This window comes from Triturus cristatus, chromosome 9 (assembly GCF_964204655.1).
Source record: "Triturus cristatus chromosome 9, aTriCri1.1, whole genome shotgun sequence".
Taxonomy (NCBI): domain Eukaryota; kingdom Metazoa; phylum Chordata; class Amphibia; order Caudata; family Salamandridae; genus Triturus; species Triturus cristatus.
The window spans coordinates 502,080,415-502,101,043 of NC_140592.1; the positions used below are offsets into that span (position 1 = coordinate 502,080,415).

The window sequence follows — 20,629 nt, forward strand, 5'->3', positions numbered from 1 at the left end:
TTAATTTTAGTTGTCTCTTTGTCCTGTCAGTGTTTTTGATCACAGTGTTAACTTGCAATTTGCCTTCACTATTTGCTGCTCTTTTAAAACCTGGCTGCATCCGCCTTTAGCGTTATCACTCTGTTTGATGTATAGCTTTAGGTTGTGCAGTAGCATGGTACCTCTCTTTATGGCCTTTCTAGCAGGTTCTTGGCCAATGGTATGTAGACTTCTCAGTGAAGCTTTCGCTAGCTTCAAATGCTTTACACTGGCTGGACTTGCGCTTTGACTCCACATACACCAAATGTCGATTTTGCACTTTGACAGAGGCAATCGTGCCACACACAAGCAGTTTGCTGGACCATGACAAACTCTCTGAGAGAGCACTGTCATTCTTCAAGTTACATATCCCCTTTCTCGTCACCAGTTGTAGCATCCTCCCCAGCCTTGGTACTCGCCAATGACTACGCTACACACACAGCTTGGTATAACATGTCTGTATCCGTCTGCGTGCAACCACAAACTTAACTTTCTAAACTGCATTCCTTTCACTACACTCTAATGCTTACATCACAGTTCTAGGGCGTCTATAAGGAGCCACAAGGGTTCCATCAGTGCTAACTCACATAACATTACACTGTTAATGGTGCAGTAAAAATAGTCTTGCAGAAAGGTTTTGAGGGAAGCTTCTTTGCCTAAAACATATTTGAAGAACTTTCTTCCGCAAAAAAACGTTTGTTAAGTAAAAAAATGTTGCAAGCTTTACGAAGTAAGAAGTTTGTAAACTTCTACAAAACCCTACGTTTGAAACTTGATTTTCCTGAACCCCATTAGTTACATGGATGCACACAAGATATTAGAGAGAAATGCATGCTCCTGTCCACCTTCTCCTTCCTCTTTTATTGGCTGTGCTCGGTGACTGAGAGTGGACGTGCAACATGGTGGATTTTGAGCAGTGTGTCATTGTTGCTATTAAATATTTCTTCTGATACATCATAAAATGGCACCAGTTATTTCTGTATTATTTCCACCAGGTGACTATTATTTTGTTGTTTCTTGTGTATCTTTAGAGAAGCAATTTTACAGTTGCATAAACTAGAAATGTGTTATTTTATATGTTCATGCCTCTACATTTGATGCATTGTCCAGGGGTTTCTTTGTAATAGAACGAGTGCTGATGCCCAAAGCTCTGCTCTGAAACCTGAGGGTACAATTAAATGTCGAAGCATGGAACACCAAGGCTGTGTAGTCTTTAATCCACCTATAGTTATCAGACACTCACTGTCCCTTTAATGCACTCTTACAGGTTCCTGCTATCTCCCTTTAAGATGGCTTTCCTATCTTGTACTTCCTCCATATTTCCGGTTTGTTTTGTTTTTCCATCTCATGCTCTCGGTTAATGTCAAATGCTGAAGATAAATGCTGATTACCAAAATATAAGTCCAGGTGCCCCCCATAGGCAAACACTGTCTCAAATTAAGTACTGTTTTTTTCTTTCTTTATTCAAGAGCACATCACATAATTAATTGACTCTCGGTGCCCGGTCTAGAGTACTTCAGAAACTGGATTCTCTAAAGAGTACTGCTAAAGATTAAACAAACATTTTGAATAGTTTTCCTGAAACATAACAAGGTTTGCTTGGTCTTAATATCCTTTAGCAGAGAGTTCTATATTTTTTGGCCAACTACCTCAAATCTAAGGTCTTTTCTTCTTGGGATCCTCAAAAGCAGCAGACCACTTGACCTCAACATGGGAATTGGAATTTCTCCTGTAAGCAGGCTGGAGCACTTCCTGTGAGGCTCTAGAAAACCAGTCACACCAGGATACCCTTTTGGTGCCACGTGGATGCATTCAACCTGGCTGTTATGTTTTTGATAAATTGTAGCCATCCAATTGTCTTTAGGAAGGCCATTCACTATGCCATTGACAAAGTACAACTTTGAGTTTATTAATTAACTCAATGATTGGCTTAGGATATTTATTGTCCAAATCAGATGGGAGTTGGTTGAGTTGTCACAGGCAAACAAAAGCTCAATGAACCATCGTCCCTGTATGGGTTACAGGTTTTAGACTGGAGCTCCAAACCTAAACCAGATAAATCTTGTTTTTTGAAAATGTGGCAGAAGGCCAAAACGGACTGGAGGATGCATGAGGTTAGTGGTTCAGTTTCAAAATGACAAAATCATTCTCAAGGTCATTGACTCACAGATAAATCTGAAGAATATCAGCGGCCGTGCTACAAAACTTTTGAAATTACTTTTTTTTATAAACTTAGGGTGAAAGCATCATACGTGCTTTCACTATAATGGTGGCCACACCCCTTTGTTTAGACGCTGATCTCTGTAACCTGAATACGGGAGCACCGTCTTTAAAAAAGGGGCATGGCCACCATTATAGTGGTCTCGCATTTGCGAGAGTTTGAGCTCTTGGAATTAAATACAACTTTTAAAAACACATAAATTAAAGGCATTGTCATTTTCAATGCCAATAGCTTAAAAGCTCGCAAATGCAAGACGTATTACATTGAAAATGCTTTTTAATAAAAATGAACTCAGTCACTTTATGTTTTTGGTTATGGTCACTTCACTGGGATTACAATTGTCACTGATTTTCCAACAGTGCTAAATGCATTGTAATTGTATTTTAATAAGTGTGTGTTTTTGATAGCAATATTTCTGTGATGAGGAAAAAATAGATTACTCACTTCGCTGAAGTGAGTAAAAATCAATAGATTCTACGGCTACTTTCTTGATATATCAAGGTTACTGAGATTAATTAATTCAGGTGTATAGACTGTGCCTTATCCCAGACACACTCTCTTTCCAAATAACATTTTTTGGTTTATGAATAGATCTTTTGCAATTGATCAAATTTGCAGAAATGAAAAATACAAATTTTTTAAAATGAGTTCCTTGTGAACAATTGTTGCCAGCTATACAGCTAAATATCCCTACATGGGTTGCTCTTGTGTTTTTGTACTGAAGACAAGACCACAACATGAAGGTGGAAAACAAACAGATCATGGACGATAAGAATTCAAGTCAGGGAAGTTAGAGCACCAAGCACCAAGTGTAAATAGAGCCAGTCAGAAAAGGAAAATGCATCTGATGAGGACCAGGATTCAGACAAGACATATACTTCACAAGAATAGAAGACCAAGGAAGAATAAAACAGAAGAGGCAAAACCTAAAGAAGGAAGACAAAGCAGAAATCATGCCACAAGAAAAGCAAATAAATAGAAGACAACACAACAGAAAGCACAATTAGCAAACATAAAGTGTGTAGCACAAGAATGGCATGTCGCATTCAATCAGGGGGTTTATATAGCGCGCTACTCACCCGTGAGGGTCTCAAGGCGCTGGGGGGGGGGGGGCACGGCTCCAGATCAGTCGAAGAGCCAGGTCTTGAGGTCCTTCCTGAATGAGTGCAGGGTCGGGGAGCATCTGATGTTCACGGGGAGCTCGTTCCAGGTCTTGGCTGCGATGTAGGAGAAGGCTCTCCCGCGAGTTCTGTTTCTGCTGATGCGGTGGACCTCTGCCAGGGCGAGGTCGGCGGAGTAGAGATTCCTCTTTGGTACGTGGAAGGATACTCTCTCGTTGAGGTATTTGGGTCCGATGTTGTTGAGGGCTTTGTAGGTGTGGGTGAGGAGTTTGAAAGTGACCCTCTTCTTGACGGGGAGCCAGTAGAGGTGTTGTAGGTGTTGGGTAATGTGTTTGTGACGCTGTGTCCCGAGGACGAGTCTGGCTGCGGCGTTCTGGATGGTTTGGAGTTTGTGTAGAAGAGTTCTGTTGATTCCGGCGTAGAGGGTGTTGCCACAGTACAGTCTGCTGGTTATGAGCGCATGGGTGACGGTCCTTCTGTAGTCGGGGGGATCCATTTGAAGGTCTTACAGAGGATGCACAGGCAGTTGAAACTAGTGGAGGTGACATCGGTTCATGGAGAGGGAGGAGTCAAGGATGATGCTGAGGTTTTGTGCGTGGTCTGTAGGGGTGGGTGGATCTCCGAGGGCGGAGGGCCACCAGGTGTTGTCCCAGGCAGAGGTGCAGGGTCCGAGGATGAGGACCTCGGTCTTCTCTGAGTTGAGCTTCAAGCATCTGTCTTTCATCCAGGCTGCCACGTTCTTCATTCCTTCCTGGAAGCAGAGTCTGTTGTCTTCGGGGTTCTTTGTGAGTGAGAGGATGAGCTGGGTGTCATCGGAGTAGGATGCAATGCTGAGCCCTTGCTTTCTGATGGCGGCTGGTGGGGCCAGGTAGATGTTGAAGAGCGTGGGGCTGAGCGATGATCCTTGGGGTACTCCGCAGTTGATATCGGTGGGTTCAGAAAGGAAGGGAGGGAGTCTGATCCTCTGTGTTCTGCCGGAGAGGAAGAATTGGATCCAGTCGAGGGCGTTTCCTTGTATCCCTGCGTCGTGAAGTCTGGCTGCGTTGTGAAACGGTGTTGAAGGTTGCGGAGAGGTCTCGAAGGATGAGGGCCACAGTGTGTCCCTGGTCGAGTAGCAAGCGGATGTCGTCCGTGGCGGTGAGGAGGGAGGTCTGTGTGCTGTGTTTGCTGCAGAATCCAGACTGGGAGGAGTCTAGGATGGAGTTCTTTTCAATGAAGGCAGCCAGCTGGGCGTTTACGAGTCTCTCGTTGACTTTGGTCGCGAAGGGGAGGATGGAGATGGGCCGATAGTTGTTCAGGTCCGTTGGATCGGCCGTAGGTTTCTTGAGGAGGGGTTTAACCTCCGCCCGCTTCCAGTTGTCTGGGCAGATGCCAGATATGAAGGAGGAGTTGATGATCAGTCCTAGTTCGGGTGCGATGGTGGCGGCGGTCCTGTGGAATATGTGTGGTGGGCAGGGGTCCGTTGGGGCTCCTGAGTGGGTTTTCTTTATGGTCGCAGTGATGTGTTTGACGGTGGCGGGTCCCAGGTCATGATGTTTGGCTTATCGACGGCGGTGGGTAGGGGGGTGATGTCCGGCCTCGGTTAGTTGAAATTGTCGTAGAGGATCTTGATCTTCAGGTGGAAGTAGAAGCTGAGCTTGTTGCAGAGTTCATGGGAAAGTGTGACGTCCGTGGCTTTGCTGGTGGGTTTTGCGAAATGATGTATGTTTTTGAATGCGTTGGTCTGGACTTTGTCTCCCATAAAGGTCCGTTTGGTGTCTCTTATGCGTTGGATGCATTGGATAAAGATTTCATGTACTATGTAAACTTTCTGACATGGACGATTTTAAACTGCATGACAAGATTTCACAAGTGCCATAAACATATCAAATGCAAGAACATAAACAATATAATATCTCGTGTCAATCTCAGGTCTGGGAGACACAAAAGTAGGTGAAATGGAATTATAAGTGAGTCATTGCGGAACATGGCATGTCATGGCTGCACCAAAATATGGTCTAATGATGATGTTTAATATATCATTTGAGTTGCTTATGAGGGCAGTATTGACACTTATCCCTCGAAGTCTTGGGCCTGAAACAGTAGGTGAAAAATTCAGACGCTTTGGAATATTTGAACATATTGACTTCTGACCTCATCTGTCTCCAAGAACGCAGCATACAATACCTGCCAAATTTCAAAGAACTACAGACAGAATGACCAAAAGATTACTCCTTTTGGTTAGGAGACGGAAGTAAGAATTCTGGTATTGGAATACTGTGTGTGAATGAGAAAAGGCAAATTAAAACCCACTTAGTAACAGGCCCAGGAAACTTTAAAATGCAGAATCTCTTGTTGAGAATTTGTAAGGTTTGTGTGCCCACAGACATGAAAAAAGATTTCTACTTTTTGATACGTTGACACCGTTTTCTGAGAAAAAGCAGGCTTTTTCTCATGTTTTGAGATCTTCGAAGGGCCAGAAAAGGTGCCTCAATACTTGAACAGTCCTCTACATTCAGTTTTTTTCACCTGTCATTCTCCTTCTGTTAGCTTTGATAATAATCTAGAATTGAATCATTCAGGTTTAACGCACTTTTTCTTATTGTATTTAATGTTTTAAGGTTATGTTTCTAAGTTAGGAAATACAGGCTTTTACGGATTTCTAAATTTATTTTATCAGCCTTTACATAAAATCATCAGCCACCATGCTAAGACTCCAGCTAGATGGGACCCTAACCTGAAATAGGTGTATGGATGAACAGTTGACTAGCTTGGCCAGCTGTTACCTCCTCAGAACCTTCTAACACCTTGCCGCTTTCTTTCTAAAAACTTGCCCAGTGTTGAGACTGAACAAAATTCCTCTGGGTGCAGCTAGCCTTGGGCATGAGGTTAGAGGAAATAGACTAAGCCACTTGTTAAAGTCTTATAAAAATATGTGAAAGCATATTGAATTAAAAAAATTCAGACTCTAAACAGCAAACTGCTATATTATTGAACTGTATATATATATATATTCACAGAAAAAAACATAGGTTTCAGGCCTGATATAGTTAGGAATTAGCATTTAAAAAACCTTAGAAATTCACTGAAAAAACAATAGGTTTTAGGGGTGTTATAGTTAGCTGGACATTTCACTCGAACAAAACCATTGAAATTCCACCGATATAGTTAGTTGTACTAACTACATCTCGCGCGCCCGCAATCCACTGCTGATGATGTCACATATTACATCTTTCATGACATGGTCAGTGACATAACTGATGACATCTCAAATGACATCACTGATGACATCACGGATGAAATCATCCAGTGAATGTGGTTTGGTTTGTTATTTAAATATGTATTATATATATATCGCAATTTGCATGATTTGAATGAGTGGATATATAATATAAATATCTGGCTGGAGGATTTAGTAGCAGTGTGATTGACTGTTTACTTGACTAATTTATAGTGTCTCACTAAATATATTGGATAGTGACTAAACTGTGTGAATATCTGTATCACTGTGTAAGTTGTTGTGTAAACTGCTGCACCAGTTGGTTACTAGCTACGTGAAAGTCTATATTATTTATTGATTAGTTAACTGAGTATTTGTATGGGAGAGTGAATGTGTGTGTGGTTCAGTGGGGGGTGTGTGACTGCCCAAAGATGTGTGAATAGTTGATTCAGTAGGTATATGAAGTTAAAACTACATGTTTTAACAGTTGTTTGGGTGAGTGAATATCTTTATGGGTGTGGTGATGAGCCAATATATGTCGAAATGGTACATGTCCAACAAACTAGGAAAATAAAAGCCAGTGTATGTGTCAGTTGTTGTACATAAATAAGTATATATATGACTCTGTGATTGTATGAGTGACTGTATGGATAACTGTATACATGTAATAGTGTTTTTATAACACACTAAGTATGATTTATTATCTATATGAATAGCTGAAGTGGTGTTTATATAAGTGTATAGCTAAGTAAAAGTAAGTATGATCCATTGTTTGCATAAGTGAATATGATGACTTCATAAGTGATTAGGATGTGTGCTGGTGTGTAATGTCGATATAGGTGTATAAGTGATAGTGTAATATTGATCATTGACAGCATGTATGAGTGAATCTATAGGTAAGTGATTAGATGTGTGTATAGATCTAGGATTCACTGAGTGGGTGTTTAGAAACTTGTATTGGTGTGTTAATGGTTTTAAATCTGGCACTCTGTATTTTACAGTGAGTGATGAAAGGTTATACTAGTGTATGATGAGGTGTATCTGATTGTCACGTGGATGATGCCATCAGTGATTTCATCAGTGATGTCATTTGAGATGTCATCAGTGATGTCACTGACCATGTCATGAATGATGTAATATGTGACATCATCAGCAGTGGATTGCGGGCGCGCGAGATGTAGTTAGTACAACTAACTATATCGGAGGCATTTCAATGGTTTTGTTCGAGTGAAATGTCCAGCTAACTATAACACCCATAAAACCTATTGTTTTTCAGTGAATTTCTAAGGTTTTTTAAATGCTAATTCCTAACTATATCTGGCCTGAAACCTATGTTTTTTTCTGTGAATTTCAAACGTTTTTTAAATACTAATTCCTAACTATATCAGGCCTGTAACCTATGGTTTTTTCACTGAATTTCAAAGGTTTTTTAAATGCTAATTCCTAACTATATCAGGCCTGAAACCTATGGTTTTTCCAGTGAATTTCAAAGGTTTTGTAAATGACAATTTTTAATGTATTCATTGTTATACTGATTTTTTTTATACTGATTTACTCAATTTTTTTAACTATTTATTTTTAGATATATTTTTTTTAATTACTTTATAATTACATTATACATTACAATACAAAATATACTTTCTCAGAATGAATTACTTTAGTTTAAATACTTGGCAAATAGGCAACATACTTTTAAGTACAGTAGTTACAGTTGTTTCAGTGGGCAACACAATTTCAAACACAAAGCAACATTGAGCTCAATGTGAATTTCTAGTTAAATGCAATTAGTTACTTTATGGATTACTTTTCTAACCACAGGACTGGATCCTAGATTCAGTCCTTGGACATCTCCTTTAAACAGTTGAGTAAAAGCGTTTTGGTTACAGTAGTTATTTTTAAGGAATATTATTGTATCTAAAATTTGACACTTAAAAGATTTTTCACATGGAATCACCAATGTTATCCTAAGGCAGAAAATACACATAGCAGGTAAGTAGTGTTACTTTTTCTTACTCAGTGGTAGATCCTGGATCCAACACTGGCCAACCTCCTGTAAACAGTTGAAAGAATGTGTTCAAGTCATACAGACGATTTTTTAGGAATATTTTTAGTTTGTGAAACTTTTCTGCTGAAAACCACACAATGGATTCCTATGGAAGGAAATACAAGTTACTGGTAAGTACGCTTAGAATTACTTTTCAGGGTCAGTGGTGGGCTAAAAGATGTAGCACTGGGTTCTCTCCTGATAACAGGTGAGTAAATCGGAATTCGTAGTGCGGCTGATTTTAGAGGAATATTTGTACAATGGTAAAGGAAGGGGGCGGGACATGAGGTGACGTGTGCAAATACGCTCTGTGGCGCGTTTTAAGTTGGGGAATTAATTCCTCTTCAATCTTGAGGTCCCCTGGGGGCCAACTAGCCCACCAGGTACCTCCAGTATGCACCAGGGAGCTGCATGCAGAGAGGTGTTCAGAGGCCACGCCCCTTTTCACAACACTCTGCAAAATCGGCAAGATTCGGGCACCCAGCGGGAATTTTGGCCGTAAATAAAAAAAAAATTCAGCGCAGGCTCCCGCGCTAAATATTCTAATTTGCTCCTGGGGGCCAAATCCCGGTGGGGCATAATTTTTTTAAAAAGTGTGGGGGGGTCCCAATCCCCCCCACACTGCCCCGGGGACCACCTCCCCGGGGCTTTATTTCAATGTATGCGGGGGGGCTCATGGCCCCCCCCACAGGCCCAGGGACCACCACCCCCCGGGGCTTGTTTTAAAGAAAAAAATCCTGTGTGGGGGGGCTTGAGCCCCCCCCCACACGCCCCGGGGACCACCACCTCCACGAGGCACTAAATATTTAAAATAGGGGGTCCATTACGGACCCCCAAGCCCCGGGGACCACCACCCCCGGGGCATTAAATTAACTGGGAGGGGGGCTGCGTGGTCCCCCCTGGAGCCAATGATGGCCCTGGGAACCGCCAACCCCCAGGGCCGGCTCCTGCAGTGTCCCGGGGTGCCCACCCCGGGACACTGCTGTTTGCAATGGCAGGGCAGGAGCCTCGCGGCTCCCACCCTGCCATTGCAAACTGCTTTGCTTCATTGAAGCCAGAGCAGGGAAACCTGCTCTCGCTTCAATGAAGCAAAGCAGATTGCTTTTCCACATGGGGAGCAGCATGTGAGCTGCTCCCCATGTGGAAAAGCAATGCCGGTTCCCGCAGGAGGCGGGGAGCCGGCGGGGCTGTGGGGGGATTGGGACCCCCCCACCGTCCCCAACAAGGTGGTCTGGCCCCGGGGATGGGGTCCCCGGGGCCAATAGTGGCCCGGGAGGGGGGCCACATGACCCCCTCCTAACAATAAAAGATTTTTTTTTTAAACGCCCCGGGGGATGGGGTCCCCGGGGCCAAAATGGGCCACAGGAGGTGGGCAAGGCAGTCCTCCTCCAAAAAACAAAAATGAAAAAAGTGGGCCATGCCCCGGGGGATGGGGTCTCCGGGGCAAATTATGGCCTTGGGAGGGGGGCGACGCGGCCCCCTTCCCGATATTTTTTGTTTTTTTATTAAAAAAAGGAAATTGTGGGCAGACCCTGGGGGATGGGGTCCCCAGGGCCAAAAAATTAGAAAAAGAAGGGGGGCTACACAGCCCCCCTTCTAAAAAAGAAAAGAAGGGATCGGGCCGGAGACCACGCCCCCTCCTTGCACCACTCTGCAAATGCGCCCCCTGGCGCGTTTGCAGAGGGGGATCTAATTCCCCTTGAATACTCGGGGTCCCTGGGGGCCAACTAGCCCACCAGGAAGCTCCAGTATGCACCAGGGGGCTGCGTTGCAAAGAGGTATAATGAGGCCACGCCCCTTTTTACACCTCTCTGCAAGGCAGGTCCGTGGCGCTTACTGGAGGTACCTGGTGGGCTAGTTGGTCCCCAGGGACCCTCAGGATTGAAGAGGAATTAATTCCCCAACTTAAAACGCGCCACAGGGCGTGTTTGCACACATATCACCTCAGGCCCCGCCCCCTACCTTCACCACTGTGCAAACGCACCCCGTTGGGTGTTTTAAGTTGGGGAATTAATTCCTCTTCAATCCTGAGGTCCCCTGGGGGCCAACTAGCCCACCAGGTACCTCCAGTATGCGCCAGGGAGCTGCATTGCAGAGAGGTGTTCAGAGGCCACGCCCCTTTTTACAACACTCTGCAACGCAGCTCCGTGGCGCTTACGGAGGCACCTGGTGGGCTAGTTAGTCCCCAGGGGCCCTCAGGATTGAAGGGGAATTATTTCCCCAACTTAAAACGCGCCATAGGGCGTGTTTGCACACGTCACCTCAGGCCCCGTCCCCTCCCTTCCCCACTGTGTAAACACGCCCTGTGGCCGTTTTAAGTTGGGAGATTAAGTCCCCTTGAATCCTGAGGGTCCCTAGGGGCAAAATAGCCCACTGGGTACCTCCAATAAGCGCCATCGCAGAGAGGTGTAAAAGGGGCACGGCCTGCACCACCTCTCTACAACGCAGAGCAGTGGCGCTTACTGGAAGCACCTGGTGGACTAGTTGGCCCCCAGGGTCCCTCAGGATTGAAAGGGAATTATTTCCCAAACTTAAAACACGCCACAGGTCGTGTTTGCACACGTCACCTCAGGCCCCGTCCCCTCCCTTCACCACTGTGTAAACGCGCCCTGTGGCCGTTCTAAATTGAGAGATTAAGTCCCCTTGAATCCTAAGGGTCCCAAGGGTCAAACTAGCCCACTAGGTACCTCCAGTAAGCGCCACAGAGCTGCGTTGCATAGAGGTGTAAAAAGGGGCTTGGACTCAGAACACTTGTCTGCAACGCATCTCCCTGGCGCATACTGGAGATACCCGTTGGGCTAGTTGACCCTCAGGGACCCTCAGTATTGAAGGGGAATTAATTCCCCAGCTTACAACTGGCCAGGGGGCGCATTTGCAGAGTGCTGCAAGTAGGGGGCGTGGCCTCCGGCGCGATGCCGGTCTTTTAAATGATTTTTTTTTTAAGAAGGAGGGCTGTGTGGCCCCCCTTCTTTTTCTAATTTATTGGCCCTGGGGACCCCATCCCCCAGGGCCTGCACCCTAATTTTTTTTGTTGAAAAAAATTAATTTGGAAGGGGGCCATGTGGCCCCCCTCCCAAGGCCTTAATCGGCCAACAGACCAGTTTCAGCCAGGAAACGCCCAATGTTTTTAAGCTCAAAAGGGCTTTATTTGATCTCTCTCCTGTCTACAATCTCCTCTTTTTCAATGTAACCCAAAGGGGAAATTCAATCCCCAGTTTTATTTCAAAATCTCCCTCTTACCAAGTTCAAAATGTTCGCAAGTATGGTACATTGGATCATCGTAGGCAGGAGGAATTGGGGTAGGGACATGGACTCGGATAACAGAGGACTGGAGGGACATGGAGAGGTGCACCAAACCGACCCTACAGGGCAGGCATCAGGGTTTGCAGCAGCACAATACACCACACAGCGCATGCGGGACAGGAGTGCAGCACAACAATCCATAGAAAGCAATGGGGAAGGGACAGGACCATGCACATGGACAACAGAGAACAGAGATGAAAGAGGCAATGGTAGCTAGCTGACCATAATGGGCAGACAGGAGAGAAAGCTGCAGCATAACGGACCATAAAGGGCAGGAGGGACGGATCAGGGGCATTACAATGGAACAGACAAGCCAGGAGGGAGGGAATAGAGGTCTGCACATGGAAACAGAGGGCTGGGGGCAAGGGGGCAAGGCAGGAGCAGCAAGATGACCATGGAGGTCAGGCAGGTTGGGTACTAGAAACAAAACACACCATGGAGAGCAACAATGAGACTATGATGGCATACACACAGACCATGGAGGGAAGGTGGGAGGGGGTCAGGGGCAGCTAGCTGACCACACAGGGAAGGTGGGAGGGACCATGGCAGCACAGAAGACCATGCATGGCAAGCGGGAGGGTTAGTGGCAGCACAATGGCCATGATGGGGAAGAAGGAGGTTGCAGGGGCATGCACAAAGGACCATGGAGGATAGAAGGGAGGGTCAGGACCTGGGCACAGACAAGATAGTTGAGGGGAAGGGGCCTCACAAGAGACCGCGCGGGCAGGCAGGAGGAGCAGTTGCAGCACAACAGACCAGGGAGGGCAGAAGGGTGTGGCAGTAAAATGGACCATAGAGGACAGGAGGAAGGGGATAGGGGCATGGCATGTGGACAGTCAGGGTGGAGGTGGCAGGTCAACAGAACACTCAGAGTAGATAGGAGTGGCAGGCCCATGGAACATGGTGGGCAAAAAGGATGGAGCAGGGGCATGCACAAAGACATCGGAGGGCAGAGGGAAGGAGAATAGGGGCAGCAAGCTAGGCACAGAGGCTAATCAGGAGGTCAATGATGGGGCATAGAATTGGGCAATGGAGGGCAGGAGGAGTGGACTGGTACATCATGCTAAATGGAGGGCAGTGGCAGTGCTCCAGCGCGGAGTGCAAAATTCCTCCCAACCGTTGCGGAACAAAAGATCTCACACACGCACACTATCCATGCATTCGCTGGTGGGGCCCATAACACCAACACACACTCATCATCAGTCCGTACGAGAGGCGATTATCCTTCCAAGTGCTGGATAATGAGGGAGGAAGATACCACTTTACCCTAATGAGCAACAAACCTACAAACCCTTCTTATACTCATTAGGCCCTAGATTCTACATTTGGTATTCCCCTCATGACCGGGATGGATATGTTAGTTGTAGATTTAAGTGAATTTCTGATACTCTAATTAACCTTTTCATTAACACATTTCAATGAATAAACAACCCAACTCATTTTTGTAGATGTTCAAATCCAAATTTATATTAATATTGCAGATTAAATCATTCATTTGATCAAGTTGCCATTCATATTTACCGATTCTGGCTAAAGTCGTACTCTATGTCAAATCTGGCAATCTCGCAAATCTATGCCCATCAATTTAGCAGGTTAAGTTCATCAGGATTTTGGGCATTAATTCAGTCCGTCAAAGATTCAGGCTAACAGCTGTCCTGCAGTGTCACCGTCCTCTTCGTCAGCATATCATCAGGAAATCGAAGGTGCGACCCTCCAACCTCTCTATTCTATGGGTTTTATAATAATTTCAATAGCAAAATGTAACAATATTGAGTTTTAAACTGTTCTGATTGGCTGACCAGGGGTCAACCTCTCCGTTCCCATAAGGTTTAGTCCATGTTGTCAGCATACTTGCTGGTTCTGGTTCTTTAATAAAGCCTTTTGTCTGTAGCGCTGGCCCCTTTCCCAGTGGCCTTGATAAGTACAGCTTGCCTGGGGTCAAGACAGGGCCATTGTTGCTCATCTTTTAGCGCAGGCGCACTTCACCCAAGCCTGGTTCAGCGTCTGCAGTTGGGTTAGGCACCAAAAGCAGCCATCATTTGATAGGCCAGAATAGTCAACTTAAGCAAAGAAACACAAAAACGTAATTAATACATAGAAATGACTAATTAAATGTTATTCCCTTGCTAATACCCATATGTGTGTGTATTTATCTAGCCAAAAGCAACACTCAATGCGGTTTATACTTACTAAATAAAGCACGAATCACAATTTCATCACCAAAGCGACATATATCATGCAATGTTCTAATTATCTATCATTAATATGCGTACGAAATTTAGTTCATGTCATTAATTAGGCCATGCAGATGCAAATCCCACGTGTATTTCGGTCATTAATAAGATTGATTAGTTATTTCCACATCACTCCAAACCATTAGTACGATTATGATTAATTAATTAATCTAATTAATAAAACGACATGCAAAATAGGATGGGTATACAAAAATTTTGCATAACCCGCTCCAGCAGCAGCACATCAGACCATGGCAGGAGGGAGGAGGCTAGTCCATGGATTCAGACAACAGAGGATAGGGAGGAGGTGAATGGGGCAGCAAGCTAACTGTTCAGAGAAGGTGGGTATTAGGAACTTTATTGTTTTTAAAATGTGTGTCTGTGCAAACTACTTAAAATATGAACAAGTATGCAGCATAATCTCACTTTTATTCAGGAAGAAGAGGACGTTTGTGACTGTGACTCCGGGCTCACTTGGCAGAAACACCCCCTGACCCTCCACCCCCCATCGCAAAATGTAATACCCGTGAAAAGGGTAGGTGGACGCAGTGTTATATAGAACATAGTCCTGAGAGCACGATTGAAAATGAAAACTAGATTTAGTATATGGTATAAACTATGCACCAAAAAGTGTGATATAAGATGAACCGGGGCGTGAAATATAATATGCAATACATTGTGCGCAATGACAGATTCATTGGAGAGCGTGAGATAGCACAGGCACTAGCGCGTGCTATGCGATATGCGCCTTGGAGTGTAATATGAACAGGGCAGTGTTGTGTAACCTAACTAGCCTCTAAAGTTGTAATATAAAATATGTGCTGGGGAGTGTAACGTTGCATATGCACTATGACAAAGATATGGATCCCAGATTGTAATATGTATGGCATAGCGCTGTGCGTTATAACATAGGAATCGAGGAAGGCACGTTAGATGGGGCAATATAACCCGTGCGAAGGCAAGTGTGGCATGACATATTCACGGGGTGGTGTTACAGTGCACATGGGCTAGAGAGTGTCATAGCATACGCACTAGCTGGTGGAATACAACACAGAGGTGTGAGGCACTCGGCGGGCACTGGTGGGTGTAACATAGCATTGGGCTCAGCCAGGAGCACGCTGTGACTCTCAAGTGAGGTTCGTCTCCTTTCCAGAGAGTAAAATAAAAAGTATTACACATCCGGCGGTGGATGTGTGTTTTATTAACCGTGAGGGGGATTTCTTGCATAGTTTGGTCGAATTTTTGTCGATTCCCCTTTGAATGGCTTGGTGTGCGTGTATACTAAATGTGCCTGTCAATAGCTACCCATGTTTGTATAAATAAACGACAAGGGTGTCTACTTGGAGAGCACCCACCGGCGTGGGTGCCGAGATTAGGCACGGTAGGGCGTCAGACACGTCAGAGCTTCACTAGCGGTGTAAATACATTCCATGTGGATTCATTCTATGCATAGTCGCCTTTTAATGAATATCACGCAAATCGTCATGGTGATAGGTACATATAGTTTGTCCAGCATGTCCTAGGTGTTTCTATAAATATATATTTTTTTAAAATAATAAAAAACAAAGGCCGGCCCCGGGGGATGGGGTCCCCGGGGCCATAAGTGGCCAGAGGAGGGGGGCAACGCAGCCCCCTCCTAAAGAATTCTTTTTTAAAAAGGTTATGACCCCGGGGTTGGGGTCCCCGGGGCCGATTAAGGCCTTGAGAGGGCCAAATTAATTTTTTTCAACAAAAAAAATTAGGGTGCAGGCCCTGGGGGATGGGGTCCCCAGGGCCAGTAAATTAGAAAAAGAAGGAGGGCTACACAGCCCTCCTTCTTAAAAAAATAAAATAAATAAAAGACCGGCATCGCGCCGGAGGCCACGGCCCCTCCTTGCAGCACTCTGCAAACGCGCCCCCTGGCCAGTTGTAAGTTGGGGAATTAATTCCCCTTCAATACTGAGGGTCCCTGAGGGCCAACTAGCCCAAAAGGTATCTCCAGTATGCGCCAGGGAGCTGCGTTGCAGACAGGTGTTCTGAGGCCACGCCCCTTTTTACACCTCTATGCAACGCAGCTCTGTGGCGCTTACTGGAGGTACCTAGTGGGCTAGTTTGACCCTTGGGACCCTTAGGATTCAAGGGGACTTATTCTCTCACCTTAGAACGGCCACAGGGCACATTTACACAGTGGTAAAGGGAGGGGATGGGGCCTGAGGTGACGTATGCAAACACGCCCTGTGGCGCGTTTTAAGTTGGGGAAATAATTCCCTTTCAATCCTGAGGGACCCTGGGGGCCAACTAGCCCACCAGGTGCTTCCAGTAAGCGCCACTGCTCTGCGTTGCAGAGAGGTGGTGCAGGCCGTGCCTCTTTTTACACCTCTCTGCAATGGCGCTTACTGGACGTACCTAGTGGGCTATTTTGCCCCTAGGGATCCTCAGGATTCAAGAGGACTTAATCTCCCAACTTAAAAAACGGCCACAGGGCGTGTTTACACAGTGGGGAAGGGAGGGGACGGGGCCTGAGGTGACGTGTGCAAACACGCCCTATGGCTCGTTTTAAGTTGGGGAAATAATTCCCCTTCAATCCTGAGGGACCCTGGGTGCCAACTAGCCAACCAGGTGCATCCAGTAAGTGCCACTGCGCTGCGTTGCAGAGAGGTGGTCCAGGCCGTGCCACTTTTTACACCTCTCTGCAACGCAGCTCTGTGGCGCTTACTGGAGGTACCTAGTGGGCTAGTTGGACCCTAGGGACCCTCAGGATTCAAATGAACTTAATCTCCCATCTAAAAACGGCCACAGGGCGTGTTTACACAGTATTGTGAAGGGAGGGGACGGGGCCTGAGTTAACATTTGCAAACAAGCCCTGTGGCGCGTTTTAAGGTGGGGAAATAATTCCCCTTCAATCCTGAGGGACCCTGGGGGCCATCTAGCCCACCAGGTGCTTCCAGTAAGCGCCACTGCGCTGCGTTGCAGAGAGGTGGTCTAGGCCGTGCCCCCTTTTACATCTCTCTGCAACGCTGCTCTGTGGTGCTTACTGGAGGTACCTAGTCGTCTAGTTGGACCCTAGGGACCCTCAGGATTCAAGGGGACTTAATCTCCCAACTTAAAACGGCCACAGGGCGTGTTTACACAGTGGGGAAGTGAGGGGACGGGGCCTGAGGTGACGTGTGCAAACACGCCCTGTGGCACGTTTTAAGAGGTAGTTTTAATCCACTGCCCTATTATATACTAGGGGCTTACAGAGGAGGTCATGCTGATCACAGGGGGACCCCAACGCATAGTGTTCCCTAGTGTATGTAGGTGTTTTCACTGTATTCTGAGTGTCTTTTAACATAGCACTGGCTCTAGGACTGGTTAGTCAGACTCAGTTACCACTAGTATCCGTCTGAAAAAGTTGAGGGTACAGGATGATTTTGCAACAAGGCTTCTTTCTGCTCTTCTGTTTGTTCTTTCTGCACTTTATCCTTCTTCCTGCACTTTTCTTCGTCTTTGAGGACTTCTGTTGCTTCTTTCTGCATTTCTTTTTTTTCTTTCTGTGCGTTTTTTCTTCTTTCTTCACATGTCCTATCTCTGTAGGCATAGTTAGAAATTAGGATTTAAAAAACCTTTGAAATTCAATAAAAAAAACATAGGTTTCAGGCATGTTATAGTTAGGAATTAGCATTTAAAAAACCTTAGAAATTCACTGAAAAAACCATAGGTTTCAGGGGCGTTATAGTTAGCTGGACTTTTCACTCGTACAAAATCATTGAAATTCCCCCGTTATAGTTAGTTCAGCTAACTATAACTCGCGCCCGCAATGCATTGCTGATGACGTCACATATTACATCACTCATGACATGATCAGTGACATCACTCATGACATCACTCATGACATCTCAAATGACATCACTGATGACATCATCCTTGTGATAGAGTGGCAGACCTCCTCTCCCCCTAATATAACCTTTGATACACACATTCAAAAATAGAAACTACAATTTTCAAAACGATGGACATACCAATATCAGTTACAACAACCTATTCAGTAATTCTAAGATCCACATACACATCCACTCATTCACCAACAGTCCTCTACAGTCACTCATACATGTACTCACTCATCATATGTACTCATACACCTATACATCCTGTTACACAATGCCACTCATCCATAGAGTTACTCACACACACAGTCACTCATGCTAATAAAGAATCAAACATCCATTTACTTGCATATACAGTTATACACACACCACCACACTTACTTCTACAGAAACTTACACATACTTAGTCTTTTAAACAATCACTTATAGAAACACATACTTATTCATACAGGAACTCTTTCAATCTCTCACTCTCACATATACTCACTTATATACACCAATAGTCACATATACTAGTTTAAAACATATGTAGTTACTCATAAAGACACTATTGAGACAGTCATTCACTCACTAACACACCCATGCACACACTCATCCACCCATACAGTCCTGCACACATGCTGTCTTCAACACATACAAACAGTGAGTCACTCATTCATGCACCTATGCACAACGTAATACCCCCCACCGAACCATACAGACACTCAGACACTCATACTGATACTCAAAAAACCAACTAATAACCTATATAGACACTCATGTAGCTACTCACCAACCCATGCAGCCACTTATACACAAAGTGAGAGACTGATACAGATATTTACATATTTAAACATTACTCACTAAGCCATGTATTCATTAAGATACACTTAATCAGTCAGTTATACAATCAATTTTTAAAAAACAAATCATCCATTTAGACACTTATATACCCATTTATTCTTCCATCGACCTTGAGATATACATATATAAAGCAAATGTAATTTTCAGAAAACACACACATTCACTGGATGATGTTATCAGTGATGTCATTTGAGATGTCATCAGTCATTTCATGAGTGATGTCACTGACCATGTCATGAGTGATGTAATATGTGACGTCATCAGCAGTGCATTGCGGGTGCGCGAGTTATAGTTAGCTGAACTAACTATAACTGGGGAATTTCAATGGTTTTGTACGAGTGAAAAGTCCAGCTAACTATAACGCCCCTGAAACCTATGTTTTTTTCAGTGAATATATATATATATATATATATATATATATATATATATATATATATACGTAGCTGGAGGGGTCATTTCAATTGACAAGGCACAACACGGAACATCGTTTGTCCCACCAAGTATTTTATTGACATTTGCGAAGGCTACGTCCACTGAGATATGTAAAACAGGACTTCCAGTCCCACAATGCTAGTTAGCTATTCACCTAATTTTTATTAAGGTTCTCATCAAGCAAAATAAAGAGGCGACTTACTTACCAACAATTGATGCCTTTCATTTGTTTCACTGCCCAGAGGAAGGGAGGTGTCCTGAAACGCGTAGGCAGCACTATGTGGGGAGCTGATCTGTGTGTGCAGCCTTGTGCTCGTCCTGGCCTCCGGCGAGTGCATTCCATCCGGAGCGGCAAACTGTTTTTTCAGAATATTGGGGCCCAGCCCAGGCCACGGCTTCGCACCACCACAAGATCCGTGTGGGTCCGCCGTAATGTATTTGCATATCCGAGCAGAGTTGGAGAGGTCCTTTCAATTGACAAGGCGCAATACGGAACATCGTTTGTCCCACCAAGAATTTTATTGACATTTGCGAAGACTGAGTCCACTGGGATATGTAAAAGAGGACTTCCAGTCCCACAATGCTACTTGGCTATTCAGCTGATTTTTATTAAGGTTCTTATCAAGCAAAATAAGGAGGGGACTTACTTACCAACAATTGATGCCTTTCATTTGTTTCACTGCCCAGAGGAAGGGAGGTGTCCTGAAACGCGTAGGCAGCACTATGTGGGGAGCTGATCTGTGTGTGAAGCCTTGTCCTCGACCTGACCTCCGGCGAGTGCATTCTATCCGGAGCGGCAAACTCTTTTTTTATATATATATATCGGTTATTATTGGTTTTTTTTTAAGAACAAATTGTATTTGTTTTTGCCAATATCGTGCTCAAAGAGCTTTGCTATTTGTATACATCCTAGGATAATGCATAGGCATAAGTGTACTACATAGTATTTTATAACATAACAATAAACATGCTGCGATAGAAGGAAAAGAAACAAAAGCAATCTCGCGGAGAGTTGACCATCTCCCTGTGTTGCTACCCTTGTACTCAGTCCCTGTCATCCCTTTGTTAACAGTAAGCAAAATCAATATATCAGTCATGGGGCAGTACCTCTGGATCAAACAATGCGAGCTGTGGTATATGTGGGGCCAAGACAATACCTCTATAGTCAGCCCAGCGCTGCCATATGCGTGTATTTTTCTGGGGGCGCATATTGTGGCCTCAACACTGCCTTGCCACCGCCAGGGTTCTTTGATCCCTGGCGGTTGTGGTGGCCCCAGGGCAGCCTGACTGTCCTGGTCGTAATGGGACTGTCGGAAGACCAGCACCACTGCGCCCCGCGAGTCTGGTGGTCTGTGGACAGCCAGACTTG

At 44.9% G+C, this 20,629-nt stretch overlaps 1 long non-coding RNA gene across 1 annotated transcript in view; it reads left to right on the top strand.

The window, feature by feature from the left end:
* Window positions 1-20,629, top strand: part of LOC146798205 (uncharacterized) — a 343,242-nt gene that overhangs the window by 20,178 nt on the left and 302,435 nt on the right. The window lies entirely within an intron of this gene.